General features: G+C 37.3%; 1 protein-coding gene across 3 annotated transcripts in view; it reads left to right on the top strand.

Annotated features, from left to right (window-relative positions):
- The window catches only part of FGF12 (fibroblast growth factor 12), a 567,554-nt gene that overhangs the window by 213,884 nt on the left and 328,628 nt on the right, over positions 1 to 25,042 (top strand). The window lies entirely within an intron of this gene.

Genomic DNA, 25,042 nt, shown 5'->3' with positions numbered 1-25,042 from the left:
ACCCGCGGGTCTCTTTCCGAGGGGTGCTTACAGTGACCTGCTTTCGCACTTCCTCGCGGCTGTCTCCTTGTGACCTGCGAGGGCGGCGTGCGACTTGGAGTTGCTCAAAGTCTTCTCTTGAGAAGTTGCTCGTGCGTTCGACAGGAGAGGGGACTTTTAAACAGGTGGCTGGCCAGGCAGGTATCTTTTATTTTTCTTGCTTTGTCTGGAAAGTAGACATCTGGTCATCGTCAGTGAGTGCCTTTTGCCCTGGAGATCAAGAAATTTCTGAACTGATGCTGAAACAGAAGAGTCCCAATTAGGCCTGGGTTTAACCGACTAGGTCCCTCAGGAAAAGCTCAGGGAGGGAAAGAAAGAAAATCAGACCCTTTTAATGACCTGCGATATTGAGAAAAACGATTAAAAATTTTAATTAAAAAAAGAAGTACAACCAAGTAAGTGTGATACTTCTCTGCTGAAGCCTTGAGGATGAGGCGAACTGTTTCACCACACTTTCCATTGTCCATCTCTCTCTTTCTTCAGGTGTAAGTTCTCTTTAAAGTGGTTTTGTCCAGTAACCTTGCTAGTGCTAATCCGGTTTTTGTGTCTTTGGGTTTCTGTTTACAAAATTGGGGGTGGGGTGTGAGGAGAGAGGAAAGGCACCCTTATTATGTCTAAACAAATGTCTCTTTGTAAAATAATTTTTTGGTACATAAATTCCAAATAACTTTAATGTTCAAAAATTTAACAATATTATAATAGGCTTCAGGTTTAAAACTTCATATGTTATTCTGGGGGATCTGATTCATTTGGTTAAGTACCTATTTTCAGTCTGTGCGGGAGCTATGAAGATTATATTTGGAAAGATTAGAATATATATAGGTTTCATTCATCCTTTCTAAAACTTCGACTTTCTGCTTACTTACCACTCTAAATGAAAAATAAACCATTGTAAAAGAACTAATTAGTTAATTTAACTACATGTGAAATATGAGAATATACACTTTTGAAATGAAATCAGCAATGAGATCTCATATTTCTACTTTTGTTCAATTCAGATTATTTAGACATTATCTTTTGCCAGCATATTTGTAAGGGCTGAAATATATCAAATAACTAATATTCTAAACTAACATGCTTGATGTTGAAGTTTTATGTTTTGAAAATACATATTTCAGGAAGCCAGCAGAGATGTATGTTATTTGTTTTTCCTTGTCTACATTAAGTAAAACATGAATAGATTATAACTTGGATATATGTTTCCTAGATGTGAAAAATTTGAAAGTATGTATGGTGTGTGATAACGACCTCTTGTAAAAATAGATAACATGTCAATTTACATACAGAGTCAGTCTCTCAAATATTAACAGATCCAAACAGAAGTGGTAATATGTGTGAGGGAGAAGCATAGGTTGTTGCAAAGTCATGGGACTTAGAATCAGAAGACCTAGCTATAAAGCAGTCTCAATAAAATCACTAACAATCTTTCAAACTCAGTATTTTCATCTGAAAAAAAAGTGGAAATAATGATAGCTCTAGGCTGTTCCCTATTTCTTACTGGATCCTAGATTTAACATGTGATCCTATGAAAACTGTTGCGCTTTATATATTCATTGTTATTTAGTGGGGTGGTTGGTTATTTTAGGGAACTATCACTCTAGGGGAATTCTTGTAAAATGGTATAGTCACAAGTTGTGAAGATGAAGTTTCCTTTTGAGTGGGTTTTTATGTCATAAGCCTAATATTCTTCACTATTTCAGTAGTGCTTCAATGGCTAAAACGAATAAGAATCATAAAATATACAAAATGATCATCACTGCCTTTTAGCTTTCATTTTCAAAAGGATTTTTGTTGTTTTATGTAACACTTTCAGTGTTAATGTCAGAAAATTCAAAAAGTTAGTGCTTACTATTAGTTCATTTGTCTTGCAGTACTTAACAAAAGCAATTTGCTAAGTGCCTACTATATGCAAATGTGTAGGCATTACTACTCTTCACTTAGTATTTTGGGTTCTCCTCTTGGGCGTTTTGCAGGATAGCATTCTCGAATTCCCTTGAACTTACGTATGGCCATATGACTTGCATTAACAAACGAAACATGAGCAGAAGTGACATGCCTCACTTCCATGTGGAAGGTTTAATAGCCAGAGCACACTTCACCTTCTGCTGTGACCTTCTGATGATGTTCAAGGTAGTGGTTACCCCATCTGTCTGTGTCCCTGAGTATCTGTAGTAATAGGGCTTTACTCTGTGACCCATGATGGGCATTTAGCACAAATGAGAAGTTAAAACTTCTTTTTGTAAGTAACAGATTTTTAAGGTTATTTGTTATCTAGCCTATCCTGATTGATATAGTAAGGCAGTACAGTTTAACTTAATAAAATTTAATGGAAGATTATTGGGCTGTGTTTAAGGTTCTTTCTAGTCAAACACTTTAATTTCTCTATGATATCATCTGTAGTATATAATGAATTGACGTATTGGTTTCCTTTCCTAATCTTTGAATAATTAGTTTAGCATACCAAAGTATGCGTTTTTGTCATCAAGTAAGTTAGTGCCTGTCCTGAAACTAGTGGGTACATTGCTTCTTAAATGGTATTTATCATTCCCCCAAAGATATAATGAAGCTCCACTGATATTTGAGATTATTCTTTCAAAGTGGTAGTTTAACTGAAAGACCCTTAAGGACTCAGGTGCTCCTTTCTACTTACCTTGCAATGTAGAAACTACGTTTTGATACCCCCAAGTTCCTGGAAAGAAAGAGCTAGCTATATTACCTGAGAAACAGTACAAATGTGGCAACTCTCTTCTCTGCTGCAGTTTTGCCAGACAAAAGAAAACGCAAATAAAATTGTTTTTCTCTCAGCTTATAAACTAAGAGCTGTGTGCCTGTGAAGAAAACCAGGGCAGTAGTTTATGGTGAAGGGATTGGGCTGAATGCTCCATCTGGGTCATGGACCAGCAATCCATTTGCTTGGCTCTGGGTTAAGTAAAGCAAATGAGAGGAGGGAAGGCAGACTTTTCCAGAAGCCTAGGGTATGTTTGTCATGCCAAATAGCCCTCCACAGCTGGCACCCCTCCCTTCTTCCTGTCTTTATCCATCTTAGGATAGAAAGTTAAAGAAACATGTCTCTGGCTTCAGGGGTGGCCATTTTTCAATTCAGCAAACACTCTTTGTGGACCGATTGTTGCTAGGCTCTGTGTTAGGCACAGGAGGCCCAGCAGGGAGAGATATGGACAAGCAAGAGGTACCATACTAGGCAGGATATGATACATGCCAAAAGTGGAGTACCTGGGAGCCTCCGTTTATTTCAGTTTAACAATCTCTTACCTGAGTTAATGGTCTATGGTAAGAATCATCTCAAAAAAGGAATAATTAATTCTGCCTGTAATTCGTGTTTATCTCCCTGAGCTTGAAAAAGCATTTAGGAATTCAAAAGGTAGTGCTGGGTGAGGCAGATGGGGGCTCTCATGAAAAGGAATAGTATCTCTGTATATTTTACCAGAAGAATGTGTTTGAATAAGACATAGATATAAAAAAGCAATGTTTTACAAAGAATTAGCCTACAACTCATTAAAGCCTACCCAGCATTGCTCATACTCAGATATCTTGCCTAGTTATCTGTTATACCTCTCCTCTGCCCCTCCTTCAACCTAAGTCCATTTGTTCACAGCCAGATATAACACATCAGCTTCTAAGAAAGGTGCAAGTTTTATTCTCTGGTATTGGAGTCAGAAAGAGACATCCAGGGAGTACTTTTAGATCTGTTCTCTCAATTTCCATGGAATATCTTGAAACAATGAAGCTTTCCTTTGTACAATTTAGTGTATGAAATTGCTACCTTTATGCTGTGTTATTTTCATTGCACAGTGTTATGAATGCCATGTCCGAGTATTATTTCTAATGCCAGTAAGTGTTGCAGGGTATTTGCATTTCCTAGGGTGAATATCAGAAAGATACTGTGAATCTGCCAAGACAATCTCTCTTGCTGAAATGATCTTTCTTGTTTATACATAAGCTTCTAGTACCGTCCTACCCTCTCCACTCATTACTGTTTATAGAAACGATAGCATTGCAGTTGGTGTCACTGATTGCCCACGTTGCTGCTTCAATGAAGCCAGCTGGGATTCGATTGCATGGTCTTTAAATAAAACTTAGTGGCACAAAATGAATCTCTTTTTTTGAGGGGAGGGGGGTTGTTGCTAGCTGGATCATGCTCTAAGGCACTAATTATTTGCTTAACTTGGAGGAACTTGAGAATCAGTGAATCACCATGTTGGCTCAGTGTCTGACCTTGGCACTGAGGAACTTGTGGGTAGGTAGCATAGACAAAGTCTTTATGAAGCCATTCTCAAAATGACAGTGATGAACCACTTACCCCCAGCCCATTTTAGCACTCTGTAAGTAGCTCACGGACTGGGGATAGTGAATGTGCCTGTGGTTCCAGCCACCCAAAGACTGGAGCCAGATTAATTGAGAACAGGAATTCCAGACAGTAATGTTCTGTGCCAGCCTGGTACAAGGGGATGGCCTGGAAATGGTGAGAAACAGAGTGAAAGATTGGTGGTGCATTTTCTTAAACTGCCACAGTATGGAAAGTAAAGAATATCTGTCACTACTTTTGGCCTTTGGCTTCCAAACTTCACTACAAGTTAGGCAGGATAGCATTTTTCTTTATAGTTATATAATACAGATTAGGGGACCAAGCCTTATCCAGGTGAAGATTCATATGTCTATGTAAGTTTATTTTCTCCTGAAAAATTTTAAATTTATAAATGTATCTATATCTATTTAAAATATCTGTGCACTTATGCAAGTGTGTGTGTGTATGTGTGTATCTCTGTGTCTTTGGTTAAATGTGTTCAAAATTGTTAATGGCAGTTACCTTTAGGGAGTTTGATGGCAGAGACTTGTTTTCTGCTTAACATATTTCTATATTATTTGAATTTTAATGAAAATGTGTTCCCTTTTTAATTTAAAAAACTAGTGATATATATTTTAGATTATGCAGTTTTCTGCTCATAGCAGGAAACTTTGAAAATGTAAAATCTCTGTAGAATAAGAAAATCACTTATAAAACCATAACCTCAATATAATCCCTTTTATTCTTGGTGTGTGAATTTTGAAAACAAAAGTTATCACATGAAAGTTATATGCTTTGTTTCTTTTCCTATGCGCTTAAACAGTTATTGTAAATATGGAAAGAGATACTCATTGAAATATTTGGAAAATACTTTTTTCTAAGAGGAATTACAAGAAGCTGTTAATAGTGCTTAGTAGGAGAGAGATACTTTTGGGACGGTGGAAAAGGAGGGTTCTTTTTAGCTTTGTGCATTTCTACATTGTTTCTAATGATTTGTACATATTGACTTTATATATATAAAGCAGGATATAGCTGGGTGTGAAATGGTGAACCATTTGTATTTTCTTTTTTTTAAACTCATATATGTTAAAAAACACTAACAGAGATGTCATTTTGCCAAAAATTCTTCTAAATATGCCTTTAAATTATGGAATGACCTCACATATCTATGCTATAATTGTCATCTGCCTACTGTTGGATCACATCCATTTTTCTAAGCCTTTAAATTTTGTTTTAAAGAATTTTTACGAATATCTTTGTGTAGCGATCTTGGTGTGTGGTGGGCTTAGGGGATGGTAATCAGTTATAACTTTTCTTTCTTCTCCTTCCCTCTACCTTCTACCTTAATCCTGAGTTCAAAATAATTGAGAAAATAAAGTTGTGAAACAGATAGCTATTAATGTATCTGCTTTCTTCCTGGATTGCTGGACAATTGGATTAGAGAATGGTCAAAATTGAATTTAACACCAAACTAAATCTTGATGTATGCGAACCACTAGAGGGAAGTTTGGATCTATAGAGCAGGCCCACCTGCCAAGAAATCCACCTTTACCCCTGCTGAACCCCAGTAGCAGAGCAGAGAGATTTGCATTCCATATTTACCTCTAAAGACAGGTCTGGGACCAGAGCTATTTTTGCCTACCCAGAAGCTAAGAATGTGTCCAGCCTGTGAGTAGGCAGATCCACAGAGACAGAGAGAGACCACAGCAGGCTAAGCTTCACTGGCCCCATTTTTTCTCCCAGTCTCACCAATCAGATAAGTTTTTCCTCTTCCTTGGAAAGGAGTGAGAAGGGTGGATGGAAGGGCACAGAACTCTCTTCCCATTTGTTGGAAAAGGCAAAAGAGGCTGTTTTGTGGACCAAAAGTAAATGAGGAAAGTGGGAGCAAAATTTTATTCTTACAGTGTGTAACTTTCAAAGGCATAACTATTTTTAAGGGTGTTGATATATCCATATATTCTCCAGTAACTTACACTTTTGACCACCGTATAATATTTTCCTGGCTGTGTGTGACTGTGGGCTAGTTACCTGTGTCTCATATGTAAAATGGGGCTTAACAATAGTTCTGAGTTTATAGGGTTGTTCTGAAGATTAAATGCATTAATATCTGTAAGGTTCTTAGCCTGTGAAAGCCTGAGCACTTGGTATTTAGTATTTCCTGCTCTTCTTTTTCTTGCCTTTCATCCCTCCTGGTGTTATAAAATACCAAATGCATGCTGTTAGTGTGTGATTTATCCCATCTTAGTCTTTCTCTTAATTTAAGGTAAAAAAATGTGCACCATACTAAATCTTAGGATATATCTAATATTTTGATCTGTATGCTTAACTTTCCTTTATTGTTTAAGACAGGTCTTTATTCTGGTAAAAAGCTATAGGAGTCTGAATCTAGCCAATTTCATTTGTGATGATTCCAGTTTGTTTTCTTAAAACTAATAATTATCATAATCACAGCATTAAGGAAAATTCTGGATTTTATTTCATCCATAAAATTCTGGATTTTATTTCATCCATAGAAAATGGAATTGCAGAGTAATTTGGCTCTAACAGGTAATTTGGATGATATTTTTTTTTCTTTTAGTTCCAATAACATTTTATTTAAGGACATGGAATCTGAATTTTATATAATTTTTACATGACACACAATATTATTATTTTGATCTTTCTCAACTATTTAAAAATGTAAAAACTGTTTTTAGCTCATGGGCAGTACAAAAACAGGCATCAGGCTGGATTTCACTCACAGGCTGTGGTGTGCTGACCCCTGCCATTTCCATTACTCGTCACTATACTCGAAAGTCTGCATGCACCTGCACCATTGGCAACACCAGGCATTACCAAACTTTCAAATCTCGCCAATTTGACAGGTGAAACTGTATCTTAGTTTGGTTTAGCTTTACTTTGCATTTCTCTTTTTATAAGGAAAGTAAAAGATCTTTTCTTATTGGATGATATTCTTTTAAGTGACTTTTGATGACTGAATTTTTGGAATTAAACATAGTAGCACGAACCTTGTTCTTAGGAGTTCATGTTGCTCAAGTTTTAACTCTCTGTTGTGTTGGTAGATTATTTAGAAGATCAAAACAGGAAGCAACCAAGAGTCACATTACATTTTATTACTGTAGAATCAGTGTGACTGAAAAAATTCCTGACCTCCTCAGGACTAAGTAAGATCATTTTAATTTATTTTCAAGTCCTGGCCACTAGGCTCATTCAGTAGATTGCTGTTTTTCCATTCTTTGTTGTGTTTCTCTCACTAGGTCATTTCTAGGAAGTACTGAGAGGTATTGCCACGTTCCACAAACATGTCTTGGTGTTATTCAACATGTCTGCCAGTATTCTTCACTCTGAAACACTGAGATGCCGGAGCTTTGTTACTCTCCACTTTTCAATTTTAAAGAAAACCAGACTGTAGGTCTTCCGAATAATTTACTGAATACTTGAGGAAAGCAGAGGTGTATAGCAGTGCAGAGAATGGAAATCTAAAGGCAGACATTAACTATCACTGCTCCTGAAGTCCATGGGTCATGTCCTTCTCTTAGGAGAGCCTCCTGGTCATCTCTGTGTAACTCCTGGACTATCTCTGCATAATGGATATTCTTTGTTTCCCCCAGCATTTAGGAACTACTTCTCCAGGTTCCAGAGAAACAATAAGGTAATTCTCATTCCCCTTCCAAGGCTCACTGATTTTCTTATTGCAGGATGGCTGAGAGTGAAGCATCCATGTGCTTTAGGAGAAACACTCACAGCACAGGACATGGTCTGGCCACTTCTGGTCCAGAAAAAGCAATCATGGTAGTTATCAGCACATTTCCAAATGTTTAGGTTATTCCATTTTAAATAGTACCAGATGAGGTGTACCAGATGTCAGCCCAGGTAGCCTTACACCTTTCTATCATCTATCTTTCAAAGTAGATTGCAAAGAGCATCAGTCCTGCATGGTCTCATCTCAGAAACTCTTGGGACAAACAAGACAGCTCCTCTAAGAATGAACAATGATTTTCAAATAGGGCAGCCTAAATGCAGGGGAGAATTCTTTAGCTCTGCATGAACTTGGTTCTGTTCAAAATATACCCAATTTAAATTACTGAAAAAAATACATAACATCTCAGATAGAAGCATCTGCTTCAATGGTTGGAGCAGTTTTACAGCGACAGAGACTAGGAAATTGACATATTTGTATGATTAGAAAGGCTCGACAAGGTAGTCTGTCTGAAAACAAGGTAGTATGTTTCTATGACAAGGGGAAATTCTAATTTTTACCTGAGGGAATACAAATACTAACATCCGCCTAAAATGCTATCTATCCAGTTACAAGAATTTTAATGTTCAGCCTCACTTACTACCCTATTGCTTGAAGAGTTGAATATTTTTGGATTTTTCAACCAAAGATATTATGGAACATCACTTCATTTATATGTCTGTTCATCCAGCATTTAATGAGACCCACACTATGTGCCAAGCAGTGGGTCTGCATGAACCCTGTTCTAAAGTAACTCATACTTAGATAAGGGAGATAATAACTGAGCACAACTTATCCTAATTAAGATATCAATGATGTCTAGTGTCTAGGTATAGTGTGTCATTATTCTAGAAGGGACTGCTATGTTGGTAGTAGAGATAAACTCTCCCTAATATTTTTTTAGGTTATCTTCTCTGATAATTGCTATTTGCTGCTGTGATTGTTTATATGTGCTCTGTTCAAGTTCTAGTTGAGCAGATTGATTGGTAATTTGTTTTCCTCAAGCTGGAAATATTCTAGCTGTAGTTTACATTAGGCTAACTAGCACTGGATGGATCATCATTATGATTTTGTTTTCCAAGATGCAATACTCTGGATTCTATTTTTTCAACTGAAATTGGAATTGGGAGGGCACAAGAAGGAAAAGGAGATAAAAGATATATAGTTTGTTTTTAAGGTTAAAATACAGAAATGGCCAGAGATTAATATAACAAACACTAATATACCTAAGACTCAAAATGAGCAAATTATTAACATTATGTGATATACATTTCAGATTTTCTTAAAATGAAGAAGTCAAACACTACGGATAAAATTAAAATCACTTAGAACTATCCCCAGCTCTATTCCAGAATCCCTTCCTCCTCAGGGGTAACAACTATAATGACTTTGGTGTGTGTCCCTCCCATCCATATGGGAGGTTCTGTAGAGCTGAAAGTAGCCAGCTTCCTCAAAAGATGGAAGTACGTTTCTAAGGCAGACATGAAGACTGATCTTCTTAATTTACTATGTATCAGATATGATGCTGTTTTGAGTGTTTCTAAAATTTATAGATGAGGTCTTGAACTGTACTTATCTCTCTGCATCTTATTTTTTCACTCAATTATGTGTTTTTGAAATTCATCCCTGTTAAGACAAATGTATCAAGTTCAGAAACATGAAGCTGGGTGTGAGGGATTCAATATTTGTAGCTGAAAGCGTGGACCGTGGAGCCAGCTTGCCTGGGTTTGACCTGACTCTAAGACTTACCAATTACGTGACCTTGGACAAGTTTCTTAACCCCTCAGGGCCTCACTTTTCTGATTTGTAAAATGGTAATAGCACCTACTTTATTGGGATGTGGTGTGGAGCAAAATGAGTTAATATATTTGAATCTCTTGGAATACTTTCTGACACTTACTAAGCGTAGTATAAGTATTTATTATCTGTATGTTCATTTGAGAACGTGTATTGACTTATAGTAGTAGGAGCAACCTTGCTTGGCTAATATTCCCTGATTTTTTTACATCCAGCACCATGCTAACTAGAAAAGAAACCTGTGTCCAGGCTTGGATTCCTGTCAGAGGCAATTAGGTGTTGAGACTGAGAGGTCACCTAAACTGGAGAGGTTAGTAAATCACTAAGAAACAGTCATCTTGGGGAGCTGCTATATTTACAATGGATAACCAACAAAGACCTACTGTATAGCACAGGGAACTCTGCTCAATATTATGTAACAACCTAAATGGGAAAAGAATTTGAAAAAGAATAGATACATGTATATTTATAACTGAATTACTTTGCTCTACGCCTGAAACTAACATGATGTTGTTAATCAAGTATACTGCAATATAAAATAAAAAGTTTAAAAATAAAAGAAACAATCATCTTTTGATTAAGGCTGTTGCACAGTGGACTGGCATCAAAGGAATTTGCAGCATCTGCCCTAGTGTTTGGGTGTTTGGTTTGATTGTATCAGATACAGCACTCAGGTGCTACAGAAACACCTGAGAATGGTCTGATGTTCAACCCTATTTCCCTTTGATTGTATGCTCCACCGCCCCTCCCCTCTCTTGGGAATTGTAAATTGGTGTACTTTGTCAACCCACCTTTTGAATTGAGAGGAAGTGGTTCTTGGTTGAGCTGGGACTACAGTGAGTGCTTGAGACTGAAGCAAATCCCTCTAGAGATTCAAGAGGAAAAATAAATGAAAGAACAGGTGGAGCTGAGACTGTCCGATGACTTCAGATCTGTGTCAGTCCTACTTTTCAAGCCACCTGGGCCTCCTTAGCAGGTTCTGCAGAGCTGAAAATAGCCAGCTTCCTCAAAAGATGGAAGTATATTTCTAAGGCAGACATTAGGACTGATCGAAGGCTTTGTTCTGATTGATCTCTTCACCTCCTGAAGAGGCTTTTTGGTATGACCAGGTTTCAGTGATTCTAATGAACCTTGTTGTCAACCTCACACCACAGATATTAGGAAGCAAACATAATGCCTGTGCTGTAATCTTCTCACAAGGAGGGACCAATTATATTATGCGTAGAGCATACGTGACTCAAAATGTAGAACTGTAATATTTAGGTCCTAGCAACAATTTTAGGAATTGAATACACACTTTCATTTGACAGTTGAAGAAACAGTCCCAACAAACTTGAGACCGTTATTCAAAACTCCGTATCTGTGTGAAGTGGCTGGATCTTTGAATCCAGGACTTTTAACTCTTAGTATATAGAATTTGGACACTAATTTGCAATGTTTCTTTCATTCACTCATTTCATGAACTTAGGCAAGTTTTTTAACCTCTTTGAGCCTCAAAATCCTCATCTCTTGTATAAGGAACATAAAATCATCCTTGTATCCCTCAAAGCACTGTTTGAAATCTAATTGAAATAGTGTGTGTGCTAACTGGCAAAATCTAAAAAGCATAATAGAGATATAACATTTATTATTACTAGTTTATTATATTGGATGCATTTATGACACAAGGCTATGTTGGAGATAAAATAAAGCTCCATTTTATATTGTCTTGGAGAGGGAGTTAATGGCAGAAGCCAGTTTTATCAACATGAAATTTATAGCTTCTTTGGCATAAGAATTGTATCTTCCAGTAGCTATCACATCTTGCTGTACATGAATTTTTCTGGTCTACCCTATTTTGATGCTGCTTGAAAAGGATGCTCTTCCCATCAACGGTATGGAACCTTTTCAGTCTGTGTTGTAAAGTGGGACAATATGATAGAGGTTAAGACATTTTGTTGATTTAACCTTACTTTAAACTCTTTCACCGATGACTACTAACTGGGGTCTTGCAAAGGGTGTGGTAATATATTCCAGTATCCAGAGTGTAACTTCTATTATTGAGGGCTTGTGTCACTTAGCTCTCAGTCAATGGTGAGCAAATATACACTATATTAGAGTTTAATTCCTGGGATCTACAGGCACTTTTGTCTGTGAGGCAGAAAGAGTAAATGAGCTACTTTTAGGTAGAGTAATCACATTAATTGACAGGAGATTCTAATAAAAATAACAGCATAGACAGGAGGAAATAGTAAAAGCTCATGTGAGCACTAACAGTCAGACATATTCTAGACATAATTGGGTTCCTAGTATGTGCTTGGCATTGGGCATGTAGAGATAAATCAACTCCTGCCTTAAGTAATTTGTAGTATGGCAAGGGAAAGAAGATATAAGCAAAAAACACATCTTCATGGGTAGGTGCTAGACCAAAGGTAGGAACAATTTACCTTGGAAACAGAGAGAGATGAGAGCAGTTCCTTCTGCTTGGTGATGTGTGTGTGTGTAGTCAGGGAGGCTTATCTGGGAAGGCTTCAGCGAAATATGCTACCAGAGATGCATTTTAAAGAATAAATAGGCATCCACCTTGCATAGAAAATGATGAGGAAGGGCATTTTGGGTAAAGGAAAACATGCGCTGAGGCATAGGGCCAAGAAAGAGCATGTGTTTCAGGCTAAATTTGCTCATTCTTTCCTTCATTCTTTCACTCATTTATCAACGACCTACTCTTTGCCAGGTACTGTTCTAATTGCTGGGGATTCAGTGGTGAGCAAAACAATCTATTTTAAGAGCTGACTTCCTGGTGCAGAAGTAAAACAATAAATAAATAAACAACTAACATGCATATAATAAAGTGTCAGGTGGTGGTAAGTGCTATAAAGAGAAGTAAACACATTACGGGGTTAGAGAGAGAAAGGAAGATGTCTTTAGATACAGCAGTCTTTTCCGAGGGAATGGCTTTTAGGCAGAGACCAAAGGAAGCGAGGGATCCAGCTTGCATTACTCAGGGAAAATTTACTCTAGCTGGAAAGAGCAGCAAGTGCAAAGATCCTGAAGTAGGAATAGGCTTGACATATTCGAAGATGAGGGAGAAAGGCAGCGTGGCAAGAGCAAGATGAGATGAGGAAAAATGGTAGGAAATGATATTGTTTATGGTATTGTAGACTGTGGCAAGTATTTTGGAATTTATTTTGAGAGTTATGCAAAGTCATGAAAGGGTTTTGAACAGGAGTGTGAAAAGCCATTTATATTTTAAATGGATCACTCTGGCTGCAGTATGATAGTAGACTGTATCAAGGAGACTGTTTAGGAAGCTATTACAGTCTTTCTGGTGAGAGGCTTGGAAGAGAGTCAGAATGTGTTAGGTGGTGAGACGTGGTCTGAATTGGGATATATTTGGAGGTAGAGTTGATAGGATTTGCTAATTGAGAGAAAGAGAGAAATCAAAGGTGACTCAAGTAATATGCCTGAGCATCTAGGTGAGGAGGGATGCCTTTCATTGAGTTGGGAAACAAAGAAGGGTAGAGTTGCTTTGGGGAGATAAACTCAAGTGTTCTGTTTTGAATATGTTCAAAGTGACATAGAATAAAAGATAAACATTGAATAGAGAGATAAAATTCTGGAATTTAGGGGAGTCCAGAGCCTTAGATATGAATGCATATAGTTGGTATTTAGAATCCCAGAACTGTGTTCAGTTACATAAAAAATTAGTGTGGGGACTTCCCTGGTGATGCAGTGGTTAAGAATCCGCCTGCCAATGCAGGGGACACAGGTTCGAGCCCTGATCTGGGAAGATCCCACATGCCACGGAGCAACTAAGCCTGTGAGCCACAACTACTGAGCACGCACTCTAGAGCCCGCAAGCCGCAACTGCTGAGCCCGTGTGCCACAACTACTGAAGCCTGTGCACCTAGAGCCCATGCTCCACAACAAGAGAAGCCACCACAGTGAGAAGCCCACACACCGCAATGAAGAGTAGTCCCCGCTTGCCACAACTAGAGAAAGCCTGTGCGCAGCAACGAACACCCAACGTAGCCAAAAATAAATAAATAAATTTATATATATTAAAAAAAAGAATTAGTGTTGATACAGCAAAGAATAGATTTGAGGACTACGCCTGCAGTACTCCTGTACTTAGCCATTAGGAGCTAAATGCTACCAAAGAGACTCAGAAGGACTAGCCTAAGAAATGGAAGAAATTCAGGAGAGTGTGATAATAGGAGTTAAGTGAAGAAAGTGGCAAGAAAGAATGACCAACTGGGTCATATGCTGATGAGAGATCAGTATGGTGTAGACTGAGAATGGATCTTCAGATTGCAAAATGTGGAGGTCATCCCAAACCTTGGCGAGCGGTTTCAGTGGAGAGGTGGGTGTGAAAGTCTGATCGGAATGGGCTCAAGAGACTAGAAGGTGAGAGAGTGGAGAGAATGAACATAAAAGAATCTGCATAGCACAGGGAGATCAGCGAGGTGGTTTGTGACCACCTAGAGGGGTGGGATAGGGAGGGTGGGAGGGAGACACAAGAGGGAAGAGATATGGGGATATATGTGTATGTATAACTGGTTCACTTGGTTATACAGCAGAAACTAACACACCATTGTAAAGCAATTATACTCCAATAAAGATGTTAAAAAAAAAAGGGCATTAAACCCTTAAAGAAAAAAAAATAAAATCTTTGCCCTTTAAAAAAAAAAATCTAAGAGTTTCACAGTGAAGTTGTGTGGAGAAATGAGGGAATGTGGGATCAAGGGGAACATTGGTTTTATGAAAATATTTTGGCATATTTATTTATATGCTGATGAGATGATTGACTAGGAAAAGGAAAGCCGTTGTAGGAGAGAGATTGGGAACATTGCGAAGATTAATTGACTTCCCATGATTAATACATTCCAGGCTTGGACCAGATACATCATAGCCTCATCAGACTCTTGTTAAAAAAAAAACAGATTGCCTTGTCCTACACCATACCTCCCACGTGTTAGAAAGGTCCCATGTGCTTATATTTTGTAGAAGCTCCTCCGGTGGTTCTAGTGTGGAGCTAGATTTGGGAAGTTTTGTTTTGGGCAACACAGTGTATTGCAGTGGTGGCAAGGGTCCATTGACTTGGGGTGGCAGAAGGTGGGGCTATAAATTTTGACTTTTTATAAATCTTTAATCTCTTAGCTTTGGCTTTCTTGTTTTTGGATTTCCCCTCCTAAGAATGCTCTTAGCATGGAGTACTAGAGGCTGCTAATGGTGTTTTTGGAGTCCATGTGGTTTCTCTATGGGGATGTTAATGGAAGTATCTGGCTGTCACAGTCTGTGATTAAAATCACTCTGATTAAGATTTTAAGCAAATAGTTAACCCATTGAAAAAGTGATAGTCGTATGCTTTCCTCTTTTGGGGGATACACAGAAATATCCATTAGACTGCCAAATCTAGCACAAGCATGTTCAAGAAATTGGGTCAAAGGGGACCATTAAGATTTATACTTGATAAAATATTGAGTCTTAGAACCAAACTAGGTGCTCAGACGCTTGATTATTTAGGGAGAATAATTCTGTGAAGTGAGAATTAGATCTGGAATCCAAAGGCCTGGGTTATATTTTTGGCTCTGTAATTTACAAACCATATGAATTTTGGGAAGTTTTGTGTGCTCATATGAAAATGAGTGTGCTAGCCTTTCCCTTCCATCTTAGAGTTATCAATACAAAGATCAAATGAGTGGAAAACATTTCATGACTATAAAGACTTACAACTGTATATGTGTGTGTGTGTATGTGTATATATAGTATTTGTATAGTATATATATAGTTGATGTGAACTGTGAAAAACGGCTTTTATAAACACAATTTTACACTACATGACACAAGTATCTTGGAAAAGTGATCATTCACACCCCATCATCATTTGTGATGCAAAGTAAAGCTGATTAAAGTGTATTTGTTTACATATATGTATATACATATATATACATGCATATGTAGGTGTATAGCTTTGTTCAGTATTATTTTTATTAGTTTTCCTTAGAGATTAGGATGATTTTTGAATTATACTTATTGCATTGAATTATATTTTTGAATTACATTCGAATTTATAATTAGAAATGATATGTTAGCCTAAACCCCCAAATTCTTCCCACAGCAGTTTCAGATTTGGAGATAAGCCCTAGAACTTCACTGGTGCCTGTTTCTGCACTACAACTGTATTTCAGTCCATGTCCCATAAATTTGGGAAAGAAATCACAAATGAGAGAGGGAATAGAATGATACAGCAGGTTGTACCATTGTACACCATGCTGGTTACAAGACACTTGAAGGTGGGAAGGAGAAGATTGTATTTGGTCTTGGGTAGGATGTTTTCCAAGGGATATTATTATACTAGAGTACACACAGGAGATGATGACCAGGGTATGAATAGGGTTTGAAATCGTGACTTAAAAGGATCAGGTAAAGGCCATAAAGATGTTTAGCCTAGAGAAGAGAAGATCAAAGTAGACTATGATATTTTGGTGATTTCAAGGAAGTAGAGGTAGGTTTGATGGATTGAGTTTGAAAGGAAGTGAATGCAGGTATAGAGAACACCCAATGAATACTCTGGCTGGTTATGACTTTCCAGTCATTCACTCTTACTGTATCAGCAGATGCTGTATGACTATTGAGATATTGCAGAGGGATTTGAACATCTAATACGAAGCAGAAATAGATGACCTTATGAAGTCTCTTCTAGCTCCAGTACTTTGTGTCAAAGACTTTATGTGAGGAAGAGCTAGTACATTTTCAGAGCTCTCATGGAGGTTGGGGGAAGGTTACAGAGATGTGAATAATGGTTGGTTATGCTAAGCAGTAGAAAAGATTTTGAATTTAGTTCCAAGGTGCCTAGGAAAACAAAACTTGCCCCTTTGATTCTCAATCTTTAGGTAAATTCCTGAGTACATGTTGTTCTGTTATTCTATTCTGATCCAGGAGTCAGAACTGTGTCACTGTTGTGTAGCTTGTTCTCTACAAAATGACGGGAAAAAAAAAATGTTAGCTTCTGAATAATTTTCATATATTCCTTCAATGGGGTGAAATTCACTGTGAAATAATAAAGCTCTTTAACACATAGCTCTGAATAAGTGGATAAATTGAGTGCAAGAAGCAACAATTTAATTTATGGGCCACTTAGTTAACAATAAGTCCATTTGTCATACTTAACAGCTAACTGTGCTCCTAATGCAGAGTTAATGTTTTGTGCTTTGACTCCTAGATTGATGCTGTTGGAAGGAACCTTAGAGACAATTTAGTCCTTTTACAGATGAGCAAGCTGAGGTTCTAGGAGGGAATGTGCTAAAAGGCACCCAGTCTCAGAAGTGAGACTGGGGCCCTGGACTTCTGCCGTCCATTGTCTGGGGCAGGCTCTAACTCTCCACACTTCCATTTGTCTCCTAGATTTGTAATTCCCATCATCACATGTTGAGATGATTATTTTTCAATTATACTGGAAGTAATTTTATCTTACAGCATCACTTTGTATCTCTACCATCCCAGATATGAATTAGAGTAGTCTTTTGGAACTGACCCAGAGGAGATAGCATCCTTAAAGTGACTTTTGTCACATCTGTTGATATGTCAGGAGCAAATATCAACTATCCCAGTAGCCCAAAACTCTAGAAATTCATGCACTTCCTGTGTAATTTCACTATATCTGTGTGCTCCCTGTGATTATTTTCCTTTAAATCAACACACTTAAGAAAATCAATTTAGCCTTTTCTTGGCAATTATATCTGTAAAATCACAAGTTTAATGTGCTGGGGTTTTTTTCTAATATAAAAATACTTATTTTAATATAATCATCTTATTTTAAAGGTTTCATCTGGATGTCACCTAAAATAATTTTTCATACCACGCTTTGGGGAATATTGAAAAAGTGAACTCTTTCAACAAACTCTCTGCTATGTAATGATGAATGATAGTCATTTCTTCCTCTCTACCCTCCCCAGCCCACTACTGATGTCTCAGTAATTTAAGAAAAAGAACACCAAATCATACCCTCATTCATACACACACACACACACACACACACACACACACACACACATATATTTAAGATTTTTTTCCTTTCTCGTGGAGAAGTAGGGAGGAAAGAATTAAGAAATAATTTGCTAGAAAAATGAATGAATCAGGTTACATTCATACATTAACTAATGATAGGGATCTCCTGACAAGAAGAGGTGATTAAGAAAGTGAGTGAAATAAGTATTTCCTTCCTGCTGAAATATTGATCAGTTGTTTACAAATTCTCATTAGAGATGTGAGATGTAAATAAAGACTTCTTAGAGTTTTTCTTCCTGTAGGGCCACCAAAAGATCCACATAAACATAAATAAACACAGCATTGTAAACTCGGTTTTGAGAATTTGAGTGTGTGTTGTGGTTGCTTTTATGTGATGGATGATACTGTTTGGTTTCAGATAGTACTTGGGACAGTCTGTCTCATAACCCACTTTTTGAGATTGAGATCAGTTTACCATTGGAGACACCCATATTACTTGAAAGAGAGACTAAAGTCTTGATCCCATTTGAGCCACAATTTTTAGTTCTAATGAATTAATGCTAATGAATTAATGGTTTTCTAGAATACAGCTTCCCACCCAGTGTGCATAGTTTCTGTCCTCCAGTCCTAAGGAGCCTTGTCATTTTACTCTAGTGTGGTACAATAATCGTACTTTTCTAGGTGTGCCATGTTCACGACATGAAAAAGGCTAGGAAATACTAGACAATGAAGAACAATACATCTAGTTTGTGTAGTGCTTTGGAGTTTAGAAAACACTTATGTGCATCAACTCTCTTGAGACACATAGTGTTTCTGTGAGGCAAACATTATTTTCCCCATATTTCAGGTGAGAAAACTGCAGTTTCGAGAGGTGAAGTTACTTGCCTAAATCTCCACAGCTTAAACAAGTGGCAAGTGAAGTTTTGCAAATGTAGTTGTTACATTTTTAATCCAACGAATCTTCCACTACACTGCAGCTGCCTTCAGAATTTCAGATTTTCATATTATTAGATTATATAAACTCAAAAACACAAACAAATGATCTTTGCTACATGTATTTCATAAGAAGCTATTTTGAATTAAAACACCATTCAGAGATGTTTCCTGTCCTTTGCATTGAAGGATGGATGACACAGATGTGATCCTTGCCTTCAGGGAAATCACAGTCTTCTGGGGCTGGAGGGAGTTACATATACAAACACTTTAATACAAAGCAGTCTGGCATATGTTTTATAAAGTAGGTAGAGACAAAACTCTATGGAGGAATAAGAGAGAAAGAAATTAAATTTAAATAAAGAGGAAACCAGAGGATTATGGGAGAAATGCAGCTATGTTAATGATTATTTTTTGCCATGGGTATACTTTTTTGTTTGTTTTTGATTACTTATTTAAATGTTACTTATAGAGAAGGGCATAAATTGCAAACATATAACTTAGTATAATTTCACAAAGTGAACACACCCATGTAACGATCGTGGAGACGAGAAACCAAACATTACCTGCATCCCTGTAACTCTATCTGTGCCTCCTTCCAGTCCCCAAAGGCAGCAGTTATCTTACTCTGACACTATAGTTTAGTTTGCCTGTTTTAAAACTTCAAATGAAGTAATACAGTGTATGCTTTTTTAAAATTTCTGGATGCTTTGTTTAATGTTATGTTTGTGAGACTTATACATTGTTGCTTGTAGCTGTAGTTCTAGTTTGTTCTTTTTTTTTTTCTTTTGCTGTAAATATACCACATATTTATTATCCATTCTACTGTTGGTGGTCATTTGGGTTGTTTACAGTTTGTAGTCATTATGAACAGTGCTGCTATGAACAGTCTTGTATCTCTTTTTGTGGACGTATATATGCATTTCTGTTGGGAATAGTCCTAGGAGTGGATTTGCTGAGTCATGGAATATGCCTATACTAACATAGCTTTTGATGAGGAGAAATAAGGATGACAAAAGACTTCACTGACAGAGGAGGGCTCATTTAGAAAGACCCATGCCTGATGCGCTGCAGAGAGAATTCAGAGTGATGAGCAATTTAGGTGGCAGGAATATACCGTGTTTGAGAGCTATAGTGGAATGTAGATTTGGAGAGAGAGACAAGGAGAAAGGGGATATTTTTGAGAACTCCTGAACTATTTTACAGAAAGATAATTGTATCAGAAAGGCATTCAGCTGCAAGTCACTGAAAACTTCAGTAAGTGTCTTAATCAGATGGATTGACTTTTCTCAAATACTAAGAAGTCTGGCTGGCTTTCACTCAAAACTCAACAAAGGCTTTTAGGATCTAGGACCTGTCTTTGCACTTTGGCATCCTTAGCATGTTGCCATTTATATTCTTACTTGCTCTTTATAGTCTAAAGGTAGTTGCTGTAGCTCCAGATATCAAGTCTAAATTCCAAGCAAAGGGTGACAGAATGATGCCAGCCACATCAGTTCTCTTTCATCAAGGGAGTAAAAGTTTCCCAAACATCCCAGCAAAGACTCCCACCAATTAGTAAAAGTGGGTGACCCCTAGCTGAAAGTGAGGCTGGGAAATTGGGGCATAGTACAATATTAAGATTATCTTATATTGGTAACCATCCGTTGCTTGAGATTAAGCACATTGTTGCCCTGAGAGCACTGGAACTCTCTAGCAAAGATGAAATGGATATTAAAAAGGCAGTTAAATGAGTCTTCCATTGCAATACTGGCCCCAGAGGGAAGAATGGGCTAGGGGATAAATTTTATGTAATATACCATTTTTATTTTCACATGGGATAATTGGACATTTTATAGAGAAAATTAGTATATCATTCCATTTGATGATTTGAAATTCACCAGGGCTTTTTATTATTACTGTTGTTTTTGTTATTATTATTGTCATTCTTGAGATGATGGAGTAAAAATAATCAGATAATATCTCTTAAAGTGATCTTGCCTTTGCAACTTTTCAGTTACATAAAGTGAATTTTTACCAGCTTTTCTAGAATAAAGTGAAACTAAAGAGCAAGCAAGCATTGTGAGCTGCTGCAATTACAGGCAGAGTGGTGTAAAGAGATTTCTATGATGCATAAATTAAAACATCCCATCATAAGGCTTAACAGGTCCAAAATAGCCCCAATTTGGTCTTTCATGTGACTTTATTTCTATCTCTAACCTGCAGTTGTTGGTTTGTGAAAAATTTCTCGTGAAATCGGTTGAGTTAGTGCACAGAAGGACAGAACATTGATTCAGATGTTGTTTCAAAAACTTGTATGTATTGCCCTAAAAAGAGAAAAATATTCATATGTGGTTCTTTTTGTTTTAAGCTAGTCTTAGAAATCAGGTCAGTCTATAAAATTGGTTTCCTGACAATTTATTTCCTACCAGCAACAAAGTGAAGTGCTTATTCAATTAAGGTTCACAAAGCATACTTCTGTTTCTACAGGTTGTTTGTTCATTATTTTGTTCGGTGGCATGGTGGCATTATTAATTTAGCAAGGGCTAAAGTTTTCTGTATTGGGTGGAACCAAAGAGAAAGAACAGAATCATAACTGTGTCATCTCCAATGTGATATTGTTACAAGAAGAGCTAATGGACTGGGAGAATTTCATTTTACACTGAGTGTAATGAATATCTGCTCTGTCCAAGAAGTTTTGCTCACAGAGAGGAAGAAGAGAGAAGGAATGTGAATGTGGTTGGAAGGCACAATTCAGACCTGAGTTCAGCAATATTTGGGTAACTCTATTTTCATATGTGATTATTAGCAATGAGTGAAATGTTTCCATATTAGGAAGTGTTCCCCAGATTGTTTCATAATTACAGTGTCCATTGGTCTGTTTTAAAATTATGTGTAGAACCAATAGAACTGTTGCTTTTATCAAGAGGTAATTAATGGACAAATTTCATTATTCTTAGGGATGTTACAGATCCATAATATAAATAGGCTTAGGAAGACAACATGTGAGCTAAAAGCTATAGCTCACAATTAAGTAATTGGGGGTATTTGGGGAGGTAAGTGTTATAGACTATACTCTTAATAATATGGGGATTTTATCACAGAGTACAACCATGTTTTTCCATTTTATAACCCCATATATCCAAAGCATAATACTAAGCTGAGTGTCTATAGAGCTTATTTACTGATTTATTTACTTTTTAATTTTGCCATGCCATGTGTATGTGGGGTCCTAGTTCCCTGACCAGGGATCAAACCTGCGTTGGAAGCGTGGGGTCTTAACCACTGGACTGTCAGGGAAGTCCCAGGCTGAGTGCCTAATACCCTAACATTTGTTCACTAATTTAACAGAATATTTACTGAGAAGCTTACCATATGCCAGTGTTATGGGTACTGGAGGTAGAGCAATGAACAAACTAAAATGTCTGACCTAATGCTTCTACATTTTTTTAGAAGCATGTTTTATTCATGGAGTTTTTCATGGCAACAAAATGGCTGTGCTTTCTAAGCAGATGAAGTAAAACGGATACAACTAGAAACAGGCTTCAGCTAATCTCAAACCAAGAGGTTTGCACATGATATACAATAAGAATTATACTTCCATTGCTTTTAAATTTACAGTTAAATTCTAAGCACTTTAAGCAGTCCTACAACACTTGGTTGTACCTACAGTACAACACTCTTCCAAGGGCCCAGCAATGACTTGAAGGGTAGATGTAAACAGTGCAGAGTCCAAGTGTGAATGTTTTCAGAGAGAAGCATGGTCAAACAGGTGAGCTTGAGCCCTCGGGTAATGGCTTGCAGAGCGGAAGCTAAGGACTAGGCCATGGATGAACACAAAGACACGGTAAGTTAGTATTTCATGTTTGGGTGTGGTGTTGGAAGGACAAATGGACAAAGAATCAGGGATTGGTAAATGACCAAAGGTCAGGTCAGGTATGATCTATACCAGTTTTTTTTTTGTTTTGTTTTGTTTTTAGCGGTACGCGGGCCTCTCACTGTTGTGGCCTCTCCCGTTGCGGAGCACAGGCTCTGGACGCGCAGGCTCAGTGGCCATGGCTCACGGGCCCAGCCACTCCGTGGCATGTGGGATCTTCCCAGACCAGGCCACGAACCCGTGTCCCCTGCATCAGCAGGCGGACTCTCAACCACAGCGCCATCAGGGAAGCCCTATACCAGTTTTGAGTCAGCACTAGGGACAGCTCCCAAGGGCTGTGCCTGTCAGTTGCTGTAGTATCTAAGAGGATGTGACAAAATAATTCCATCTAGATACATCTAGCAGGTGGGAAAAGTGAATGAAGTAGGCTAGTAGTTAGGCAATGCGGGAGAACTGTGACAAACAGGAAATTACAGAACTTTCCAAATGGAGAAATGGAGCAGCTGCTAATCAGCTCCATGCAGCCAACTGGTTTTAGGCAGGCATGCAGGCTACATATTACTGGATTTTCCAGAAATTAAAAATAAATTCCAGAGTTGCAGAAAACTCAGATATTTTAGGTAACGTTTCATAATTTTAATAGCTTTGGCGACTCAAAATTAAAACAAAATGCACACTTGTAAACACTGCTTTGGTTCCCATTTCTTTTAAGGCAGTTTTGGTCCCAAGTGAAGGATGCTGCATCCTTGTCCAACTGGGAGTCTATGGTGTTTTGTCAATGGCATATATAGCTATTTTACCCACTTCAGCCTGATATTTTAAAAATATAAATTAGGTCATGTTTTCCACTGCTTGTACTCCTCAGTGGCTTTCTATTACATAAAGAATAAAATAAGAACTAATATGGCTTTCAGGACTCTGAATTATGCTTTCTGCCCACCTCTGCAACCTCATCTTATCCCATTCTTCCCCAGCTCACTATTTTCCAGACACATTCTTCTTCTTTTACTTCCTGGAACATGCCAAACTTTTCCTACAGCAGAGTTTTATAAATTTTAATTCCCTCCTCAGGAATAATTCCCCTTGCTGCCTGTGTCCACTCTCTGTTTAGATGGCTTGTTCTTTCATCTAGAGATCTTCTTGATATGTTCTCCAAGAGGCTCCCGCTGGTCGTCTAGTCTCAGCTGGTCCTCCAAGTTACTCTTTATCATAGTACCCTCTTTATTCATACCATACACTGAATGCAGTTTGAATTGTTAAAAGTTACTTATTCGTATGTTAATATCTGTCTCACTTATTAGATTTTAAGCTCCCTAACGATAGGAAACATGTCTGTCTTGATCACTGATAAAACTTCGATGTCTAACACACAGTAAGCATTCTATAACTGTGAATGAGTAGATCATTGCATAAGAGGACTTGAAAGATTTGTGTCTTTCATATGTTGATTTGGTGCTGAATTCTTTGGACCTAGATCTTCTAGAGCAATAATTCTCAAATTTAGGTAAGGTGCTCACCTCCGTAATGAAAAACTGTTTTAATGGCCATTCAGTGCAATTTATTTCTATTACATTAAATATATATATATAATATAGAAAAATGTATATTTATAGTATATAATATAATAAAGTATATTGTACAATAAATTTATATGGGCATAAATGTCTCTTGTTTATAGCTCTTATAAAATTATGAAATTAATTTACAAATTAAGTTATAAACAAGTCTATACAAAAGTAGTTCAGTTCAAATTAATACTATTCATTTAATGTTATATGTGATATTTTGATGACATAAAATTGCCTCAGTTCAGATTCAGTTCTATATTTAATGTTTCTGTGCTTTTATTTCAATAACTCTTATGCAGATAATACCTGTTCACATAAGTATATTGAATAGAATTAGTAATTTCTTGGTTTTGTTTGTTAATTGAAAGTATTTGACCTTAACCAAATCTCTGCTTGCTAGAGACTCTAAAATGTTAAATTTAATTACCTGTCACTCCAAAATTGTTTTTTATTCCACTTGAAGATAAAGGCAGTATTACTGAAAACCACATTATGTTATGTGAACTAGTTGCTGGAATTGGGAAGAGAGAAATTTCTTATTGCACATTTGCTATTTATTCTTACTGTGAATGAGTTGTTGCATTGTGGTATGCTCAAAGCTGGGATTTCAGTAATACATCTGCCAGCAAAATAAAATGTCTTCTTACTGCTGAGACACAAGTACTTTTGAGTTTTCAAAAGACAGATGATTACTCCATTTTTCTCTGTTTAAACTAGCACAAACAACTTTTATTGGCTGCATGGTAATTTGATTTAACCTTTACTTTGAGTGAAACAGATCATAATCAAAATCAGAAACATTTGTTCCAAAATTTTGT

Source organism: Tursiops truncatus, chromosome 4, assembly GCF_011762595.2.
Source record: "Tursiops truncatus isolate mTurTru1 chromosome 4, mTurTru1.mat.Y, whole genome shotgun sequence".
Taxonomy (NCBI): Eukaryota; Metazoa; Chordata; class Mammalia; order Artiodactyla; family Delphinidae; genus Tursiops; species Tursiops truncatus.
Note: the sequence above shows the minus strand (reverse complement) of the source record. Positions and strands in the feature narration are given on the sequence as shown.